Below are 18703 nucleotides of genomic sequence, written 5' to 3' on the forward strand. Positions count from 1 at the left end.
ATAAATTTGCTGATGATACAACCATTGTTGGTAGAATCTCAGGTGGTGACGAGAGGGCATACAGGAGTGAGATATGCCAACTAGTGGAGTGGTGTCACAGCAGCAACCTGGCACAATGTCAGTAAAACGAAAGAGCTGATTGTGAACTTCAGGAATGTAAGAGGAAGAAGCACATACCAATCCTCATAGAAGGATCAGAAGTGGAGAGAGTGAGCAGTTTCAAGTTCCTGTGTGTCAAGATCTTTGAGGATCTAACCTGGTCCGAATATATTGATGCAGTTATAAAGAAGGCAAGACAGCGGCTATACTTCATTAGGAGTTTGGTATGTCAACAAATACTGAAAAACATCTATAGGCTTCATCACTGTCTGGTATGGGGGTGGGGGGGTTACTGCACGGGACAGAAAGAAGCTGCAGAGGGTTTTAAATTTAGTCAGCTCTATCTTGAGTACAAGCTACAAAGTACCCAGGACTTCAGGGAGCGGTGTCTCAGAAAGGCAGTGTCCATTATTAAGGACCTCCAGCACCCAGGGCATGCCCTTTTCTCACTGTTACCATCAGGTAGGAGGTACAGGAGCCTGAAGGCACACCCTCAGCGATTCAGGAACAGCTTCTTCCCCTCTACCATCTGATTCCTAAATGGACATTGAACCCTTGGACACCACCTCACGTTTTAAATATATATTGTTTCTGTTTTTTGTAAGATTTTTAATCTATTCAATATTGTATAAGAATACTGCATTTGATGTTCTTATGTATTTATTATTTGTTTTGCTTTTTTACTTCTATATTATGTATTGCATTGAGCAGCTGCTGCTAAGTTAACAAATTTCACATCACATGCCGGTGATAATAAACCTGATTCCGATTCTGAATGCATTATCGTACATTTCCCAACACTGTATTCCATCTGCTACTTTTTTGACCATTCTTCCAATTTGTCTAAGTTCAGCTGCAATCCCATGGCTTCCTCAGCAATATCTACCCCTTCACCTATCTTCATATCATCCATAAACTTTGCCACAAAGCCATCAATTCCACTATCTAAATCCCTCATTCCCACTTGCTGCCTCTTGCCTGTCAGCCATTCCTCTGTCAATGTCAGTATCTTTCCTCTAGCACCATAGGATTTTATCTTGTTAAGCAGCCTCATGTGAGGCACCTTAACAAATCTCTTCTGATAATCTAAGTAAATGACATCCACTGCCTTTGTCCACCCTGCTTGCTGCTTCCTGGAAGCAGATTTGTCAGGCAAGATTTCCCTTTACAGAAACCATGCTGACATTGACTTATTTCACCATTTATCTCCCAGTACCCCAAAGCATTGCCCTTAATAATGGACTCCAACACTTTCCCAAACACTGAGTTTAGGCTAACTGGCCTATAATTTCCTCTCTTTTGTCTTCCTCCCTTCTTAAAGAGTGCAGTGACATTTGCAATTTTCAGTACTTCTGTGCTATGCTGGAATCAAGTGATTCTTGAAATATCATGACCAATGCATGTATTATCTGTTCAGCAACCTCTTTCAGGACTCTGGGATGTAGTCCATCTGGTCCAGGTGACTTATCCACCTTAAGCATTTGCCTAGCACCTTTTCATAGAAACATAGAAACATAGAAAATAGCTGCAGGAGTAGGCCATTCGTCCCTTCGAGCCTGCACCGCCATTCAGTATGATCATGGCTGATCATCCAACTCAAAACCCTGCACCTGCTTTCTCTCCATACCCCCGATCCCTTTAGCCACAAGGGCCATATCTAACTTCCTCTTAAATATAGCCAATGAACCGGCCTCAACTGTTTCCTGTGGCAGAGAATTCCACAGATTCATCACTCTCTGTGTGAAGAAGTTTTTCCTCATCTCAGTCCTAAAAGGCTTCCCCTTTATCCTTAAACTGTGACCCCTCGTTCTGGACTTCCCCAACATCGGAAACAATCTTCCTGCATCTAGCCTGTCCAATCCCTTTAGAATTTTATACGTTTCAATAAGATCCCCCCTCAAACTTCTAAATTCCAGTGAGTGTAAGCCTAGTCGATCCAGTCTTTCTTCATATGAAAGTCCTGCCATCCCAGGAATCAATCTGGTGAACCTTCTTTGTACTCCCTCTATGGCAAGAATGTCTTTCCTCAGATTAGGGGACCAAAACTGTACATAATACTCTAGGTGCGGTTTCACCAAGGCCTTGTACAACTGCAGTAGAACCTCCCTGCTCCTGTACTCAAATCCTTTTGCTATGAATGCCAACATACCATTTGCCTTTTTCACCGCCTGCTGTACCTGCATGCCCACCTTCAATGACTGGTGTACAATGACACCCAGGTCTCGTTGCACCTCCCCTTTTCCTAATTGGCCACCGTTCAGATAATAATCTGTTTTCCTGTTCTTGCAACCAAAGTGGATAACCTCACATTTATCCACATTAAATTGCATCTGCCATGAATTTGCCCACTCACCTAACCTATCCAAGTCACCCTGCATCCTCTTAGCATCCTCCTCACAGCTAACACCACAGCCCAGCTTCGTGTCATCCACAAACTTGGAGATGCTGCATTTAATTCCCTTGTCTAAGTCATTAATATATATTGTAAACACCTGGGGTCCCAGCACTGAGCCTTGCGGTACCCCACTAGTCACTGCCTGCCATTCTGAAAAGGTCCCGTTTACTCCCACTCTTTGCTTCCTATCTGCCAACCAATTCTCTATCCACATCAATACCATACCCCCAATACCGTGTGCTTTAAGTTTGCACACTAATCTCCTGTGTGAGACCTTGTCAAAAGCCTTCTGAAAATCTAAATATACCACATCCACTGGCTCTCCCCTATCCACTCTACTAGTTATATCTTCAAAAAATTCTATAAGATTCGTCAGACATGATTATCCTTTCACAAATCCATGCCAACTTTGTCCGATGATTTTACCGCTTTCCAAATGTGCTATTATCACATCTTTGATAACCGACTCTAGCATTTTCCCCACCACTGATGTCAGACTAACCGGTCTATAATTCCCCGGTTTCTCTCTCCCTCCTTTTTTAAAAAGTGGGGTTACATTAGCCACCCTCCAATCCTCAGGAACTAGTCCAGAATCTAAGGAGTTTTGAAAAATTATCACTAATGCATCCACTATTTCTTGGGCTACTTCCTTAAGCACTCTGGGATGCAGACCATCTGGCCCTGGGGATTTATCTGCCTTTAATCCCTTCAATTTACCTAACACCACTTCCGTACTAACATGTATTTCCCTCAGTTCCTCCATCTCACTAGACCCTCGGTCCCTTACTATTTCCAGAAGATTATTTATGTCCTCCTTAGTGAAGACAGAACCAAAGTAGTTATTCAATTGGTCTGCCATGTCTTTGTTCCCTCTGATCAATTCACCTGTTTCTGACTGTAAAGAACCTACATTTGTCTTGACCAATCTTTTTCTTTTCACGTATCTATAAAAGCTTTTACAGTCAGTTTTTATGTTCCCTGCCAGCTTTCTCTCATAATCTTTTTTCCCTTTCCTAATTAAGCCCTTTGTCCTCCTCTGCTGGTCTCTGAATTTCTCCCAGTCCTCAGGTGTGCCGCTTTTTTTTGCTAATTTATATGTTTCTTCTTTGGACTTGATACTATCCCTAATTTCCTTTGTCAGCCATCGGTGCACTACCTTCCCTGGTTTATTCTTTTGCCAAACTGGGATGAACAATTGTTGTAGTTCATCCATGCAATCTTTAAATGCTTGCCATTGCATATCCACCGTCAACCCTTGAAGTATCATTTGCCAGTCTATCTTAGCTAATTCACGTCTCATACCTTCAAAGTTACCCTTCTTTAAGTTCAGAACCTTTGTTTCTGAATTAACTATGTCACTCTCCATCTTAATGAAGAATTCCACCATATTATGGTCACTCTTACCCAAGGGGCCTCGCATGACAAGATTGCTAACTAACCCTTCCTCATTGCTCAATACCCAATCTAGAATGGCCTGCTCTCTAGTTGGTTCCTCGACATGTTGGTTCAGAAAACCATCCCGCATACATTCCAAGAAATCCTCTTCCTCAGCACCCTTACCAATTTGGTTCATCCAGTCTATATGTAGATTGAAGTCACCCATTATAACTACTGTTCCTTTATTGCACACATTTCTAATTTCCTCTTTAATGCCATCCCCAACCTCACTACTACTGTTAGGTGGCCTGTACACAACTCCCACCAGCGTTTTCTGCCCCTTAGTGTTATGCAGCTCTACCCATATTGATTCCACATCCTCCAGGCTAATGTCCTTCCTTTCTATTGTGTTAATCTCCTCTCTAACCAGCAATGCTACCCCACCTCCTTTTCTTTCCTGTCTATCCCTCCTGAATATTGAATATCCCTGGATGTTGAGCTCCCATCCTTGGTCACCCTGGAGCCATGTCTCTGAGATCCCAACTATATCATATTCATTAATAACTATCTGCAGATTCAATTCATCCACCTTGTTACGAATGCTCCTCACATTGACACACAAAGCCTTCAGGCTTGTTTTTACAACACTCTTAGCCCTTATACAATTATGTTGAGAAGTGGCCCTTTTTGCTTTTTGCCCTGGATTTGCCTGCCTGCCACTTTTACTTTTCATCTTACTACTTTTTGCTTCTACCCTCATTTTACACCCCTCTGTCTCTCTACACTTGTTCCCATCCCCCTGCCACGTTAGTTTAAAGCCTCCTGAACAGCAGTAGCAAATGCTCCCCCTAGGACATTGGTTCCAGTCTAGCCCAGGTACAGACCGTCCTGTTTATACTGGTCCCACCTCCCCCAGAACTGGTTCCAATGCCCCAGAAATTTGAATCCCTCCCCCTTGCACCATTTTTCCTTTGTATTAGCAATGGCACTCACTCCCTGACTCCCTGACACTCATGAACCTCTGGTGTATAGCTACTGTCTTTCATGTTAAAGACAAAACAAAGTTCTTATTACTTTCATCTGCCATTTCTTTGTCTTCCCATTGCTACCTCACCAACATCATTTTCCAATGGTCCAATATTAACCCTCACCTCCCTTTTATTCTTTATATAACTGGAAAAAAACTAGTACCTGGTTTTATATTATCGGCTAGTTCACCTTCATATTTCATATTTTCCTTTCTTATAGCTTTTTTAGTTGCCTTTTGATGGATTTTAAAAATTTCCCAACCATCCAAATTCTCACTCACTTTTGCTACCTCATATACCCTTTCCTTGGCTTTTATGCAGTCTTTAGCTTCCCTTGTCAGCCATGGTTCCCTGGCCTTGCCATTTGAGAATTTCTTTTAGGGGACATATCTATCCTGCACCTTGTGAACTATTCCCAGAAACTTCAGACACCTCTGCTCTGCCTTCATCCTCGCCAGTATCCCCCTCCAATCCACCTGGGCAAGCTCCTCTCTCATGCCTCTGTAATTCCCTTTATTCCATTGTGATACTGATACATGTAACTTATGCTTCTCCCTCTCAACCTGCGGTATGAATTCAGTCATATTATGATCACTGCCTCATAAGGGTTCCTTTACATTAAGCTGACTAATAAAATCTGGGTTATTCCACAACACCCAATCTAAGATAGTCTTTCCCCAAGTAGGCTCAAGCACAAGCTGCTCTAATAAGCCATCTTACAGGTATTCAACAATTTTTCCTCTCTTGCGATCATCATCAACCTGATTTTCCCAATCTCCTTGCATATTGAAGTCCCCCATTACAACTGTGACATTACCCTTATTACATACCTTTTCCAGCTCCCTTTGCAATCTCAATCCACATCTTGGCTACTATTTGGAGGCCTATATATGAATCCTATAATGGTTTTTTCACTCTTGCAGTTTCGTAACTCCACTCACAAAGATTCAACATTCTCTGACCCAATGTCACTTCTTTCTAAAGATGTAATTCTATCTCTTACCAATAGAGCCACACCACAGCTTATGCCTTCCTGCCTGTCCCTTCTATACAAAGTATATCCCTTGATGTTGAACTCCCAACTATGACCTTCTTTCAGCCATGACTCAGTGCCTGGAGTAAATCTTCAGTTTCCCTTAAAATAAGCCACTGTATAGGCATATTGCCTATACCCCCATATAGGCCAATGTATATAGTTCTTGACACTATATTATAGGAAGGATGTAATTCTGCTGGGATAAGTGCAGAGGAGATTCATCAGAATTTTGTCTGTATTGGAAGGAGGCTGAGAGATGACCTGATAGAACTGTATAACATTATGAAAGTGTAGGTAATCAAAATCATTTTTCCATGGTAGGACTATCAAGAAATAAGAAGGCATAGTTTCAAGGTGAGAGATGGGAGATTTAAAGAGGACCTGAGGGATAAGAATTTTTATGCAGTATCTGGAATGTGCTGTGTTCTGTGTTCAAGAGGCACTTAGACAGACATGTAAATAGTCAGGTATGGAAATACATGGTTCTAATGCAGACAAATGGGACTAATGTAGAATGGCAAAAAGGCTGATATGGATGTGGTGGGCTGTTGATACCATGTCATCGCTGTACAATAACACTCACTGGACATGATTAGCGTGTGCTATTCTGGAGATAGGCAACATAGCAAATATTAATTTCAACAGCAATCAGTCTTCAGATCTGAATATGGATTGTAGAATAAACTTGAAATGCAGCTTGGAACATTGGTTTTCCTGGAGCTGCATTTTAGAGTAAATTGCAGACCAGAAAACGTCCAATTGAACTGAGATGTCTGCATATGCATGAATGCAAAAAATACCTCATTACATGAATATGACTGAGAGACCACAGTAACTACAGACTAGTTGGAAGGTTCAGGCTGTTCAAAATTACATGTAACTAAAAAGAAGCATCATGAGGGTATTGTAACTATAAAAATTGTTCTGTGACCTTTGTTCTTCAATATACAAAATGTGCTGTAATGGTAGGTCGGGGTTTCTCTCTCTCTCTCTCTCTCTCTCTCTCTCTCTTGCACATTGTGATTTCATGAAAATAACATTTGGTTAGAAGGACTGGATTGCAACTGTTACTATAGTAAGTAAGCTCTTCCCTGAATACTCTTAATTTTTGATTAATCTTCAACTGGACAGATAGATCTAGGGCATAGACAATGGATGCCTGGAATCTGGGGATAGGTTTGGCAACTGAGTTATACTGTCAGAAGGGAGAAGTGGACCAGCATGTATATAATTTCTTCAATAAATTGTTAATAAATTGTTATCTTGCTGGAAACGAATGGTACACACAAAACAGTGTACAAAATAGCTTAAATTACCACTAGCACACTTGTCACTCCAGAGTCTGATCTCTCAACTTGCCATTCCTGTAAATGAGACAATATCAGACTCCTTCCTTAGAGACTTGGAGTAAGTTCCCTATTACCATGATGAGGTGTAAGTGCTGGAGCTAGCAAGCATGGTAGCTGATATAACAGCAGGTGTATCTATTCTGGTGCTCGGTGAAGCATTAAAGTTATGGTGGAAAGTACAAAGGAAGAATTCTGCTTGTTTTTAATGCAAGCTTTAAAAGGACAAACTTAATTCTGAGGGAAGTTTATGCCAACAAAAGTGGCCCTTATTTAAATGTTGTTTTCAGGTAGATATAAGAGTGTGTTGACTTGCCAGAGAACTGCACTTTTTATTAAGAACAGATTCCCAAAGAAATAATTTTCCAATCACTTATCATCAACTCTCCACAGATGGAAGCATTCCCTATCTTACTAATTCTGATCTACAGAAAACTCATAAGTGTATGCATGTATGATAAATGCTTCAGTTTTGATGTGGTTTAGTGACGGAAAATTACCAGCATTGATTTCAAGCTGCTCACCTATTTGATTATTTATGCATTTAAAGAAAATGAGCTGCAACTGATTTCAAGTGGTCAACATGAATGTTTATGGACAGCTGGGAACCAGAACCCAGTGCTTGTGTCAGTAATTATAACATTATTAGTTGGTGCAGTTGTTGCTGAGAAGCAGATGCTGTATACAGTAACCTGTAGCAGCTAACATCATAATGTCATCTAACTAAACCCTTCTGCATTGTTCTTGAGGCAAAAGAGATTCTTATTATTATCTTGCTATGTCACCAACGGACTAAGAATGATTCTTTATTTTCAATATGCAGGATTTATCCATAAGCAAAGAGCACCTTGTCCGATATCTTATAATGACCAAGATGTCTGCCCATATTCAAACAGAACTTGAAATGAAATGGCACTGACTGTTCCAAGTTTGCCAACTCCATTGTCACCTGTGAAAGCCACATATTGAATTTCTTTCACAACTTTACAAGATGAGGTAAGTGGCTTCAGCATGAAAAAAATAAGCAGTAAAGCCCGTACTAATTAACTGTATCAGATGCTGCATGACAAGGGGCCACTTCTTTCCCTCTTCCCCACTCCTCATTTTTGCTTCACCTCACCACACGCTGCACAAAAGGTGCTATTGGAGAACATGAAACTCAAAACCAACATTTTGTTAGGCTACTGCCTAGGCTTTCTTTCAACCTGCTAACAAATAGATCAAACGTACCATAGGCCTTACAAAAGGCTTTGTCAAAACAGTTAAATATTTTTAAATTTAATTTTCTTCTTTATCAGACTTCTACAAGCTCTGTTGAAGACTAGACTTCATCATCACTGAAATCAGCGTTCAACAGATGTATTTTAAATCCCCCCCAATCCTCATCAAAATAGCTGCCTTGTACAAGGTGTACCTTGTACACCTCTGCTCGTGACACTTTGCACTTGTATTTTCTGCGGGCCTCCCCTGTTGCATTTTACCACGCAGAAGTGAAAAATAAAAGAAAATGGATACGAAAGTAATTTCCATTGACTAACATTACATTAATTAATGTAATTATAGCAAAAGGAAAACTTCAAGTGCAAGTTAAAATGTATTATTTTCATCCAAATATTGGACGGCAGCAAGCATTTGTGAAATTTAGGGATAATCTTCTGCTTCCTTTCTTTCTGATTACACTGGACAACATTCTTTTCGTATGAATTTTTATTTTGTTTATGGTAGACTGCTTCAAGCTGAACACAAATAAAATTTCAGACTATTTGCATCACATATGAATCTGGAAAAAACAAGAAATGAGCTTTTATTGAATATAATGTGATTAAGTGCATAAAGGTGCTGATGCTTGCAATAGTTCAAATAAGCAAAAAACGTGTTGATGATTTTTCATTTGTATTCACTGTTTGAGGTTTCTCGCTTAAATGTCCAACAATAATCAGCTAGTTGCCCTGAACCATTTCTTTATAACTGCAATGTCCTGGTGAAACCTTTCACCTTGAACCGTTTGCAGGGAAGAAGTCTAAATGGGAATGCAGAATATGAATTTTTAGCGACATGTTGCACTTCATAGTTTTGTATGCTTGAAGCATGTTGTCAACCATCTGCACTTAGTTTGATGCTCTGTAATTGCCAAGAAAATTTTCAACATCCTTGAATGCTTTCAATGCGATTTTCTCTGGTATCACTGGAACTCCTTCGAATTCCCTGTCATTGATGACCTGTTTGATTTGTGGACCAACAAAAATACCTTCCTTAATTTTGGCAACAGTTATTCTGACTTGAATTATAAATTGATATAACAAACATAGGCGATTTAAATAAAAATTTGCATGATAGGGAAATGTCATGGTGATTTTCATGATCAAGATTCAAGATTCAAAGTACAGTTATTATCAAAGAATGTATAAATTCTACCCCTTGGGGTCTATTTGCTTAAAGGGAGCCATAAAGCAAGAAACCCAAAGCATCCAATTAAAAAAAAGAAACCACTACACTGAGAAAGAGATGAGAAAAAACAGGCACAAATCATGCATACAAGAGGAGTTGAGTCCTTAGATCCACTCCCTAGAGCAGATGGAGTAGTAGGCCAAAGCCTTGATCTCAGTTCATCATATTAGCAGGGCAAAGCACAGCAAAACTCACAGAGACGACAGCCACTGGAGCAGTTCACAGCCTCAGTGCTTCAGAGAGAACTGAACATCATTGGAGAGTGAGCAGAATCAGCACCTCCAGTCCCAACCCTTGGGCTTTCCAGTCTGTCTGGTCCAAGCACTGGGCCCAGATCCCGGCACAGTGACACAACTGTACCGCACAACATGAAACCATTCTCGATCTCACCAAGTCGGCTCGGCGCCCGGATCCAAACCTGCACCCGGGTTAGGTGGATGGGTATCGAAACTCTTCCGCATCGACTACTCTCCGAATCACCTTCTCCAACTCCAACAGCGATACCAACTCTTTCTGCGACCACAACTTGAATGCATTGAACCTTGGCTTTGCTTTGCATCTGCATGACCTGTCCTTCGAATCAGCTTCGCCTCTGCTCACTCCTTCATTGTTTGCAGTGATAACTTACTACAATTACTTCAGAAAATGTGTCATTAATAGTTGATTTTCTTGCCTTTTGAACTACCAGTGACCTGTCACATGCATTCGGTAGCACCACCTTAAACCAGAAGTTTAAATCAGCAGCCCAAAATCCATAAGACGCACTCACAAATATCTTCTGTTGTCCAATACCTTTCACCAATCACATTTAACAATGGGGGAAAGATCTGTGAGCTCCAGAAGCACATGTGAGACAGACATCTACAGCCAACTCTGCACTTTCCACTGGCAATGAAGCTGAATGTGCAGAGATGATTGCAACCCACAGCAGATATTCTCACATGTTTTAATGCTGCAGAACATTGCTTAATCTCTATGCCAATTTTTTTTTCATTCCCCACATCAGAACAATTCCTGCTCTATATTGGATTGAAAACAAAATTTCTCTAAAATGCCCTTTCTCCATTATTGAACTCTAAACATAATCTTTATGATATACTTAAGATAAAATACTCAATGAAGAAGAAAATAGTCAAAGCTTCTCCATAACTTTAGTTGCATAAGAATAGAAGAGAAAGAGTAGGGTACACACAGGGTATTGAGAGACAGTGAAACAGAAATACTTTGTAGATCTGGTAGCATCAGTGTGGGAGAAGAAAAATCAACATTTCTGGCCATTGAGCCAAAACTTTGCATCAACTCAATGTCAGTTTTATTTCTCTCTGCAGAAACACTGACTGGCCACTTGAGTGTTTCTATCATTCCAGTATCTACAGTTCTTTGTTTTGTGATTATCCTGAGTGAAAAGTTAGTAAACTGTTCATAAATAGATCATAGAAGTAGCTAATTTATTTGGAACTCTGTGAAACATGAGTTGGACAACAAATAGAACACTGCATCTCATGCAAGTCACCTCAATTCCAAGAGGTATATGAAAATGTTAGATGGGTGCAGAAGAGAATGACTAGGATGTATACATATATGAAGGTCTTCAGCATCAGGGTTACACTGGAATACGTGAGATTGTTCCCCTTGGAGCAAAACAGACTGAGAGAAAATTTGATAGAACCTAGAAGATCAAAATTGGTTTAAAGGGAAAATATATAGAGGTTCTGATTGCTTAAGGAACAGGGGACACAGGTTTAAGATTTTATTCAAGGGTGGAAAGGGAAAGAGCTTCTGTACTCAGTAAATAGTTACAATCTGGAGTTCACTGCCATTCACAGTGGGGAAGGAAGAATGTTATCAAAGGGGAAGTGACCAGGCAGTTGAGACAGAATAATTTGCAAGATTATAGGGACCGAACAGGGAATGAAGCCAATGAAAACCAGTCAGGAAAGTAATGCCCCTTTTCTGTGTCATGATTCTGTGATTTATATTTAAGTCAAGACACAATACCACAAAATACTCAAGGGAAGATCACAATAAACCCTAACTATTACCTGCAGGCATACAAACATGCATTTAGCAGCAACAGTAACTGGATAGAAAGAGCAAACTCCCTCTTCTAAACTATGAACCTCACTCATCCAATTAAAAACCAGTTTACGCAGTACAGATGGACTCAAATCTAGAATCCTGTGTTTGCAGGACATGTAATGTGCATGTCGGGGCTCCTTTCATCAAAAAGACAGAAGACTGAGGAGTGATCCGATAGAAGCCTTTAAAATGATGAAGGATGTTTAAAGACCAGAAAATCAGAAAGTGCAGATGCTCAAAATCTGAAATAAAACTGGGTAATAATGTGAGCATTCAGTAGATTGGGTGACATTTGTGGAAAGAAGAAGCAGAGCTGACATTTCAGGCCAATGTAGCCTTCATCAGAACATATTGAAAAACACATGAAGAAGTTGCATTCATTTGAGGAAGTGATCAACAATCAAGGCAATTAGTCACCAATAAATTCATAAAAGGCTCTCAATCTTTAGCCAAGAAAATGACTAGAAATGAGCCATCACAATGAGTAACTAAGACAGGTTGCATAGAATTTTGGAATGAGGTGCTGTATAAATACGTAAGAGAGACAGAAATAGTAGGATATGCAGATAAGAAATGATAAAGAGGGTCAGGAATACAAGATAACCAGCATAGACAAGCTGGAGCAAACAGCCTGTCTCCATGAGGTAATTCCTACACCATTCTATGTAATATCCTCTAAGCCAGAATTCAGAATTAGTGGATTAATTCATCAGGGAGCTTTTTAGGTAATTTTTGCCATGTCAAATGACAAAAAGGAAACAGCGTCCAAAGCCTTAAAGCATATCGCAGAGGGTATCTAGTAACTGAAGCTGGGCTCTCACAGTAAGTCACAATACCACATTTTCTCCAGAAAGCCACCTGTGTGTTACCAAAACTTCAAAGGCTCGTGCACAAGGCTGTGGGTATTTGTCAGATTAACAAACACACACACACACACACACACACACAAAACCTCCTTGAACGCGCCTCGCACAAGTCACCCACAAAAAAAGCAACCAGCAAAGTATTGGGCTGCGGTAATTGGGAGTGTTTCCTGAAAACAAAAGTGACCCTTGCCTGATCCAGGCTGAATAATGTGGGACGTTCCTTTTCATTTGGCAAGGCTACCCGGGATTGTGAATAATAATAAAAAAAATTGCAAGGAGAAAGCACCGCTTTAATGAGGCAGGTGCAACCCCAGGTGTAATTTGCTGAACCTGCCACAAGAATGTGACAATTAAGCAGCACTTTCTTCCTTCTGAACAAAAAAACTTGAAGGGAGAAAACAAGGTGGCTCTTACATTTGGAGTTCATTATATAGCTAAAATCTGAGAAAGCCAAAAGGTTGTTTAAGTTTTGTTTCCTCCAGCAGCGAATCTTTAGACATAGCACTGTTAAGAGAATGGATTTTTTTTTCAGTTCTTCTTAAGGCGTCACATGGTGTGGTTAACGCTCCAATACTGTAATAAGAATTAAATGGTTTATAAATTCATTTCTATCTTGAATTGAATTTTTAATTGCTTTTAATTGCACAGAGGATAATTATAGGTCTGTTGTAAGTTTGGTTTTATAATGCTATTTGTAAAGTCTAATCAGTAACCCCTATCGATCTGAATATTAGATTAGTGATAACCCACCTCTGAGAGCAAGCATTGGATCCCCACATATCACTCAGCACATCTTTCCAACCGGAGAAAGAATTACTTGTGCTTTGTCTCTACTTCCTTTTATCCAGCTGATCTTGAGCTTTTATTTTCTGCAGTAATTCTTGATGAGGCGCCATATCAAGTACCTTCAGGAGATCAAATTCTAGCAATCCACTAGTGACCCTCTATCCAGAGCAGACAATAAATTGTCAATCATGATTTTTGCTGATTTTACCTCATCTACTATCTAATAATAGCTTCTAGCATTTTGTTTTATGGCACAAAGGAGATAGCTTAGCTACGTTTCAATCAAATGGAACTTTCCATGAATCTGGAGTCATCGAACATTTAAAACCAATACATTACCTGTCTCACTGACCAGGAGCATGGGTAGCAAATGACACCTGTTCCCTGGACATGCAAGAACTAAGTTCACTGAGGAGAGGAGTGATTGTTGAGGAAGAGGTGTATGGCAAAGGATACAAGCAGCAACTTGTAAACGCATAAGTATCAGTGACACAAGATGCTAGAAGTTTTCAGCAACACACACAAAATGCTGGAGGACCTCAGCAAGTCAGACAGCATCTATAGAGGGGCATAAACTGTCAACATTTCCGACCAAGACTCTTCATAATAATTGCCTGACTTGCTGAGTTCTTCCAGAATTTTGTGTGTGTTGCTGAAATATAACTATCATGGACGATAAGGTAACTGAGAGAAGTTTGGAACACTCAGGCCTGGGACTGGAGCAGAGCTGTGAATGTGAAAGAACTGAAACTGCCCAGGGATTTTGTACAACGTACTGGATCAGATACTAGGCTTCAAGTCAAAAGGATACCATGGTTCTAAATTCACATTTTTATTGCACCTCATCACATCCTTAGAATGCAACTCACAGACATCTAGTTTGCTTTCGAATTGTGGTCAGCTTTGTTATGACAACCAATGTGTACACACGATCACACAGGCGCAATGGAATGAATGAAAAATTAGTTAACTTTGGTAGCTGGTTCAAGGACGTGTACTGACTATGTATGAAGTATTCCTAGTATACGTATTTTCTCTGGATCTTTTACATCTACCTGAAAAGGCACTTCAGTTTAACAATCCCATAGCTATGACAAGGAACTATAAAAGGACAAAAAGGGGCAGAAGTTAAGAGAATTCCCAGAATGAAGTGTAGAAAGTTTGTTGAAGAGAAAAGAGGGTGCTGAGTTAAAGAGATGAGGAAGAGGAAAGGGAGTACTAACCCCTGCAGGGAGATCTGCACACATCCACATGATATGCAGTGTATATGTAAACCAAAAGAGATGGGTACAGTGTTTTTGTACAATAAAGCTGAATTTTAAAGCATGCAAGTGCAAGGGAAGCTGGTCAGCTGCCAGCCAAAGCTTAATTTATTTCCTGTATTTTTGTAAAACTGCAACAAGCTATTATATATGAATTATACACATCTTACATTATAAGTGCAATAAGAGTTCAAGAAGTGATTGCAAAGCACTTTAGGCTACTCTGAAATTTTGAAAAGTGTTCCACAAATGCAAGTCATTATGCACCTTCATGTAAATATTCATTTATCTGTGGAAGCCTACATCTCCTTTGGAAAAGAATGATGTACATACCTCCTCCTTACCTTTCTATCTCCCTAGGCCTCCCATGCCATGATGCTTTCCCTTCTCTAGCTCTGTACCCCTTTTGCCAATCACCTTTCCGGCTCTCAGCTTCACCGCACCCCCTCCGGTCTTCCCCTATCATTTTGCATTTTCCCCTCCCCCTCCTACTTTCAAATCTCTTACTATCTTTCCTTTCAGTTAGTCCTGACGAAGGGTCTCGGCCCGAAACGTCGACAGTGCTTCTCCTTGTAGATGCTGCCTGACGGGCTGCGTTCCACCAGCATTTTGTGTGTGTTGCATGTACATACCTGCTATTTGAGGTACAAAACCCAAAAGAGCTATCTGTTTTCACATGCAGAATTATTTTTGAATTACCTGCTGGCTACGGGGTTGACAGCCTTCTTTGGGGTAATGACAACCAGTTTTTTCCAGCTTTCCTAATTGTCATGTATGCATGCGTTTATTGATCCCTGCCACAGTAGAAATCTGGGCAGCATAATCAGCTAAACATTGGCCACAGGTTCAAGTGCAGGGCACACTGATAGGATTAAAGGCTCCCACATAAAATGGATTTATGTGGTCTCAGTCCAGTTCTCATTTGGCATCAGAAGGCTGCTTCTAATTGGTCAACACACACAAGTTGCAGGAGGACCTCAGCAAGTCAAACAACATCTAGACAGGGGAATGGACAGTCGACATGTTGGGCTGAGACCCTTCATCAGGACTAGAATAAGAGGTGGAGGGAGGGGAAGGAATACAAGCCGGCAGGTGATGGGTGAGACCGTGTGAGGAGAACGGTAGCTGGGAGGGGGAGGGGTATGAAATAAGAAGCTGGGTGGGGATAGGTGGATGAGGTAAAGGGGTGAAGAAGGACTCCAATAGGAGAGGACAGTGAATCATGGAAGAAAGGGAAGGAGAATGATAACCGGGGGAATTAGTCGGCAGGTGAGAAGAAGAGAAAGGGGTGTGATCGTAATCAAAATTGGAAATGTAAAGAAGAGAGGGGGGTGAGAAGTTACCTGAAGTTGGAGAAATTGATGTTCATGCCATAGGTTGGAGGCTACCTAGATGGAATATTAGGCGTTGCTCCTCCAACCTTAGCTTGGCCTCATCATGACAATACAGGAGGCCATGGACAGAGATTTCAGAATGGGAATGGGAAGTTGAATTGAAATGGGTAACTACCAATAGATCCTGCCTTTTGCAGCGTACACAGTGAATGTTCTCAACAAAGCAGTGTTCCAATCTGCTTCGGATCTCATCAACGTAGTGGAGGATGCACTGGGAGCATCAGATGTAACCCCAAAGGCTTGCTGGTGAAGTGTCGTCTCACCTGGAAGGACTACTGGGAGCACTGAATGGTGGTGAGGGAGGAGGTGTAGGGGCAGGTGTAGCACTTGTCATATTTGCTGGTACAAGAGGAAGATTAATGAGGAGGAACAAATGGACAAAGGAATCATGTAGAGAGCAATCCCTGTGGAAAGCGGAGATGGAGGTGGGGGAGGGAAAGATGTATTTAATGGTAGGATTACATTGGAGATGGTAGGAGCTATAGAGAATGATGTGCTGGACATGGAGACTTTTGGGGTGGTAATTAAGGAAGGGCAAGATAGGGTAAGAGCAGATGTGTGGAAAATGGACAAGGTCCAATTTAGGGCGGCATCGATGATGGTAGAAGGGAAACCACGTTCTTTGAAAAAGAAGACATTTCTGATGTTCTAGAATGGAAAGCTTCAACCTGTGAATAGACAGAGAAACTGAGAGAAGGCAATAACATCTTTACAAGTGATGGGGTGGGAAGAGGTATAGTCAAGATAACTGTCAGAGTCAGTAGCTTTATAGAAGATGCAAGTGAATAGCCTGTCTCCAGAGATGGAGACAGAGAGAGCAAGTAAGGGTAGAGAGGTGTCAGAGATGGATCAAGGAAATTTGAGGGCAGGGTGGAAATGACAGGGAAAGTTGATGAAATTGACGAGCTCAGCGTGGGTGCAGGAAGCAGCACCAAATCAGTCTAATCGGTAGTTTCACTTAGAGGGAGTGGCTGAGGTGGAAAACCATTTCATTGATTCGGATGAGATATATTACTACCAAAAATCTGGTTATTTCATAATTTACCTGGGAATAATTAAGCTTTTTTAGTATTAATATCCTTCACTTACCTAGGTACAGCTATGAAAAATAAATTACTATTAACATAGAGCCCAGTCATAGCATAGTTTATCAGACCTTGCATGAGATTCAAACTGAGGAGAAAATTCTATTGTCACTTTGTTGTTTTGGACTGTGTTTTTGCATACGGCCAAGTATTTCCTGTTAGTTTCCCATTATACTCATTATATTTCTGTTTTACCAGATCCCAGTCAGATTCAAGGAAGTATCAGTTTTACTGTCTGACTAAATGTTCTTCATGAGGTCTTGCAAACCCCCCCCCAACAATAATGAAATAAGCAGCCTATTATATATGCAGAGTCCATGTCCTCTCTAACTACAATGATTACACTTCAAAAAGTACACTTAATTAACTGCAGTGTGCTTTGTGATGTACTACGTTTATAAAAGGTGTTTTATAAATGCAAGTCATTCTTTCATCCTAAATAGTATTACAAAGGCCTTTACTTCCTGCTTGGTTAGAAGTACAAAATAATGTTCAGCGTAAAATTAAACAGATCATGATACCTTTCAACAAGAAGATAATCAAACCAGGTTTACTGACAAACATCCAATAAGAGGCCTGCCCTATGAGGCTAAAACAATAGGCAAAAATAAAGTCTTTATACTCCGTCATGTTCACCAAATATCCTTACCAAAATATTGAACTCTCCCTAAGAATAGTCGTATAAGCAATACTTAAAGTCAAGAGTATATACATATCATTAAATAAGTAGTGCAAATAGAGAACAAAACATAGTGAGGTACTGTTCATGGGCTGGTTTATTGTGCATTCAGAAATCTCATGCTGGAAAGGAATAAGCTGTTCTTAAAACATTGAGTGTGTGTCTTGAGACTCCCGTATATCCTTCCTAATGGTAGCAATGAAAAGCGGGCATGTCCTGAGTGAAAGTGAATATTGAATCTCAGTGAGTGAGAAGAGAGTGGTATCGAATGTGAGTGTCAGCCACAAAGCTGTGGTGTCTTCTTCTTGGCTCCTGAGCTTCCAATGGAGCATAGGCCATCAGTGATCTCCCACCTCCATCATCCTCTGTTCTGAGCCAGTTTCTAGAGGGTGGACCAGGAGTGTCCCTATTGTCTCATTTCAGCTTTCACACCTCTCCTTCATGTGTTCTTTTGATAGTCAATTTTCCTCTTTCCTTGGAGATTCCATTTTAATGTCTGCCCATTACCTGTTTGTCTCCTGCATTACCCTTGCCTATTTGGCACTAAGATCTCCCATGACAATGGTCAGATCTCTTTCCTTCCCTCTACTGATGACTCCACTGAGTGCTTTATAAAACTCATCTTTGTCTTTTTCCTTATTGTCGTTTGCTGATGCCTAACAAAGAATAGCTCAAGCTGTTACCTTCTTGTCTTCTTGGATTTAAAGCTAGCAGTGAGGATTGTGGAGATCATGGCTCTACGTGCTTCTGGTGGCATTGTGACAGCTACACCCTCTGTGTGTGGGGCATCTTTGCTCTGATAGCCTGAGTAGTACTTAACCCG

This window comes from Hemitrygon akajei, chromosome 6, assembly GCF_048418815.1.
Source record: "Hemitrygon akajei chromosome 6, sHemAka1.3, whole genome shotgun sequence".
NCBI lineage: Eukaryota > Metazoa > Chordata > Chondrichthyes > Myliobatiformes > Dasyatidae > Hemitrygon > Hemitrygon akajei.